This window comes from Seriola lalandi, unplaced genomic scaffold (genome assembly GCF_002814215.2).
Source record: "Seriola lalandi dorsalis isolate HSWRI2012SDOR001 ecotype SW California unplaced genomic scaffold, Sedor1 jcf7180002054475, whole genome shotgun sequence".
Lineage (NCBI taxonomy): Eukaryota > Metazoa > Chordata > Actinopteri > Carangiformes > Carangidae > Seriola > Seriola lalandi.
The window spans coordinates 151,165-155,734 of record NW_019525028.1 but is presented as its reverse complement, the minus strand read 5'-3'; the positions used below and the strand labels follow the sequence as shown (position 1 = coordinate 155,734).

The following is a 4,570-nucleotide window of genomic DNA, read 5'->3' as shown; positions in this document are numbered from 1 at the left end:
ACTCATGGTCATGTGACTGTAACAAGTTTCCTGTTTAACGACGTCATAGATCACATGGGTCCATTTCAGCTGAATGTCGCACTGTTGTCTCATGAGTCAGTCTCATGTTCTAAAAGATAATTCTTTAATTATGTCGTGGCTATGGCAGTGTTAGCCTAGCTAATATCATTTTAGCACAAAGAAAATGGAACCATCAGGGGCTAATGCTAACACTGACACTTTAGCTGTAGAGCTAATGTCGACTGATGTTGATCATCTGCAAAATGGTAACATTAGTAACGTTAATAACATTATACACCTGGAATTTGGATTAAGAAATACGCTTATCTCTAAAAACACAAGTGGATTTATTTGGTTGGATAGATAATTGAAAATGCTATGCTAGTTAACGTTAGCTTCCTTGTTAGCTTAACTACAAACTTGAAGTCCTCCCCTGTCACTGTAGTTTAGTAAAAACAATCTAAACCACTAACTCTCTGTAGTTTTTACTGTGTTGTGTTTGTGTTCATGTTGTTTTATTGTTTGCTCATATGTTGGTTGTTGACATTTTATATTATAAGGTTTGTTTTTCTTCACTGCATTCGTTGCCTTGGTAATGTGCGTCCATGTATTTTGGGGGCGGGGCTTCTGAAAGGGCACTGAAGGGAGGGGTGTATTTCTTTTCCTCCAGAATCACTTCCTCTTCCTTTGAGGCCTTTTTAAATTACAGCGTTAGTTTTTCAAAGTAAAAGGACAAGTGAAGGCTCTCTGGGTGCATGTGTGTTGTCAGGGGAAATAAATACATTATAAATAACAAAGGGTTAATGGAGGCCTTGAGTTTAATCTGAGCTGTCTGGATGATACAGATTTTACATTTAGTTAAATTCAAACAGTCAGTTTCTGATCAACCTGGTCCCCGTCTGTCCTGACCCTGACTGGCCGGCCGAGGTGACCTGCCCCCGGCTGTGCTGTATCACTGCTGCCCGCTGACAAGGTCAAACTGAGGGCAAAGATCAGGAGTTTGTTTCGGTCCTTCTAGTGGAACAAGTGAAACATGTTCAGCTTAAACCCTCAAGTTAACGGTTAACGGACACGATGCGGGCTGAGCTCAAGGCTGCTTCACCGGACTCTGTTCACAAATCTGTCAAATCAGAGAAAATGTTTCACAAATAAACCCAGAGCTGATCTGAGACTTTTCCTCCAGTCTATATGAGAAACTCTTCAGTTCGGCTGATTCAACTCCCCGTGCGGCTCTTACTGTAGATAGCAGCCGTGTCTGATGTGTTGTCAGTGGGACACGGAGGGCGGTAGAGAGCAGACCGGACTAACTCTAAGTTTGTACAAATTAAGTTTGGTCTGTGAACAGCTAAACATCACCAATCAAAGAGTCTCCGGTGCGTGTGAACATTGATTAATGATCACATATCTGCCGCCGTGTGCTAACGTTAGCATCGCTACATCGAGTTTGAATCTGTGGTCTTACCGCGGGAATATTATCGGGGTCGCTATTAGCGGAAAGCAGCGGGCCGCCAGGCTCCAGCTGCCCCGGTAATGGCGTCCGTCCTCCGGCAGGAGTCACCACGTAGCTTCCGCTGGCACGAAAAGAGCTACTCGAGACAAGCTAGCGGTAACCTTTTTAGGTTAAATGTGGAAATTATGAGAAAAACTTAGAAGATACAAACACGAAATAAATTCACATGTTTTTAAAACACCGAGCTGAAGCTAAATTTGACACGTGTAGCTGATAATCGCATTATTTAGCAAAACTGCTTAAATGATAAAATTCGTCGACATCTTGGTCTTTGGTTGTAAAAAATAATGATGTTATAACGGCGACATGTTGGTCTGGTGCCGGTCAGTAAACTGCCAGAACTCTTATATTTGATGATTTCGGTGCAGAGCGGGCTGGATGACTTGCTGCTGCCCCAGAAGCCTTCACTGCGAAGCCGCCATGAATGTTTTGGAGACTCGGGGACAAACGATCAGAAAACCCCAGAAATCTGCTTAAAAATCACAACTCACTACTTACCTTGTGGTTCAGACAGAAACCCGGGCTATTACTGCACACCACTGTGGTCGCTTGGGTTATTTCGGGACTTTGAAAGTGTGTTTTTTTCAGCCGTAAACCCCGGGGAGTCAGGTCGAAACGAATCCGACAAAAGGAGCGTCTAGTCCGGTATGAAACTCCGCCCAGCGCCGCAGGGGGAGGAACTCCGGGGGAAAACATGAGGACAAAGGCGGAGGATGAAACCAGAGACAGCGGCTAAGACACCAGCCAAAGCCGCTTAAAACTAATTGACATATAAAAATAACAATTTATTGAATTTGTCTTAATTAGTCTTTCAGTCAATATGCTCAAAACTTAAACCGCGAAAGCACCTTTTTCTGGAAATCCGCCCTCCTGACTCTAACCTGGTCCGGGTCCAGATGTGAACCGGCGGGGAGACAGAGGACTGGGGCCCAGGGACCCGACGGCCAGCCGCCGATAGAACTGTGGCCGGAGGTGCGGGGAGGAGAGCGGCTGCCCGGCTGCTCCAGGCTCCGTGAGGGAGAAGCAAAGTATGAAGAAAGTCATCAGGTCTACCGGCTGCTCCGCTCTCCCTCCCCGGCCTGTCGGCGGCTTATCAGCGGCTCGGAGACGGCAGCGTAACCTGCATCCTGCAGGACAGCAGCCCGCATCCACATGGCATCCTGCCCGCTGAGTACACACCGTCTGCCGGGTCTGATCTCACAGTCACCCGTTCCCTCCCACAGAGGGTGCGAAGTTAGAGCCAATCACTGATCAATCGATACATCAAACTGATCGATACACCTGTCTTCCGGGGAAACTCTCCACAGGTGTGTGTGTGTGTGTGTGTGTGTGTGTGTGTGTGTGTGTGTGTGTGTGTGTGTGTGTGTGTGTGCTTAGTAAAGTGCAGTTCTATAATAACACATTTTCTTTAAAAATCTACAGAGACTTTATTTTTCTGTCTTTATGAACTTCGTCCCAAAATAAATAAAACACAAACCATGTCGGGACCCCAGGGCCCTCAGTGTGCGTGCGTGCGTGCGTGCGTGTGTATGTGTGTGTGTGTACCGCCACCTGCTGCTCTGGATGTTGAACACAGGGTGAGTCTGTTTTTATGGATGAAATGAATCACTGAAAAAGTCAGAGCGCTTCATCTGTTTTTTACTTTGAAAATCTAAAGCCCTTAATTTGAAAGAGCCTTAATGAAGATGTTAAGGGCTTCTTGAGTTTCCTCTTATTTCCAGATGAATGTGAATGAGTGAAGTGTGACTGAGCTTTAATCGACTTGAGAGATGAACAGCTTCACCAGGTTCAGACTCACCAATGAAAACACTCATGGACAGATTCAAATAAAATACTTTCATGTTTCAAACGATAATTTATCCATTGATCATCTCTTTAAAACGACACATCGGAGTGACGTCATTGTTAAAGGTAAATTAATGAGTTTAGTTTCCTGTTGTCTTAATTTGAAAAGTCATGTTTTGTATTTTGAAACGGACGGAATTTCACAGGTGAGTGTCTGTAACTACAGACCGTGACAGATTAAAGGACCCAGAAGGGTGGGGGGGGTCTCTGGTCTCTGATACTCCCTCATGTGATGATCATCTGTCACTGGTTTATGGACTTTTTCTGTCTGTAATAGTTTTAAAAAAAATTATATGTCTGTTAAATATTTCAACTGACCACGTCATGTGATCATCATGTGATCATCAACAGAAAACAAAACAAACTTGTTGATCCTCATGTTTATTGGTGATGGTGGTTTCCTCGTGGTTGTAGCCAGTGCTGGTCCGGCTCAGTCCCGGCTCAGTCCCGGCTCAGTCCCGGCAGCAAAGCACAAAGCTCATATTTCACAATAAAACAAAAACACAAACAAGGAGCTTCAGTGTAGAGACAGTTTTAATGAGTCTTCAGTTTTATTCTGTTGCCTCCCCCTGACACAAAGTTTCATCAAATAAATAAACTTCAGGTTCAGGATCCATCCTGACCAGCTCACAACCAGAACCTCTGGATCCAATACAGACCCACCTCAACACAAACACACTGCATCCACCACAGAGAAAACAGCTGTATTCAAACTGCTCACTCTGACTGGTTATTATTAGCTCATCATACAGAATTTATCTCAACATTATAAGATTCTTTTTTTCACTCTTTCTGACTATTATAATTAGGATATAATTACCTCTTTAGGATAAATCATCATCTGATAATTACTAAATTAATATATAAAAAGGAGAAGATCTCACTAACATAATTATCCTCATTAGACAGTCAATTTTCTTTGGTGAATACAAAGTGTTTCCAGATCCTTAATTCACACTTCACACAGGGACAGTCAGCCATTTGTCAAATCCTTGTATCACAATAGAAGACGAACAGAGCTACAAGCTAAGCTAACAGTCTCCCCCTGAACTAAGCTAACTGGAGAAGAGACAACAGGATACACGTCAGACTGTTCCTTTAAAGGACGAACTGACAGTTCATCGTCTTTATTCTCAGTCAGACTTCTTGTTTCATCACAGCTCAGGTCATTTCACTGTTTAATAATACTTATTAGTATTGTTGTTAATAATATCA

The 4,570-nt window shown here is 43.5% G+C and overlaps 1 protein-coding gene across 1 annotated transcript in view; it reads right to left on the bottom strand.

Moving 5' to 3' along the window:
• The window catches only part of ubtfl (upstream binding transcription factor, like), an 11,411-nt gene extending 8,741 nt beyond the window's left edge, over window positions 1-2,670 (bottom strand). The window contains exons 1-2 of the mRNA XM_087175552.1: window positions 2,359-2,670; window positions 2,009-2,190 (exon numbers count right to left, since the gene is read on the bottom strand). The gene's annotated coding sequence lies outside the window, so the exon portion shown is untranslated. The remainder of the gene's footprint in view (window positions 1-2,008; window positions 2,191-2,358) is intronic.
• Window positions 2,671-4,570: the final 1,900 nt, after the last annotated feature.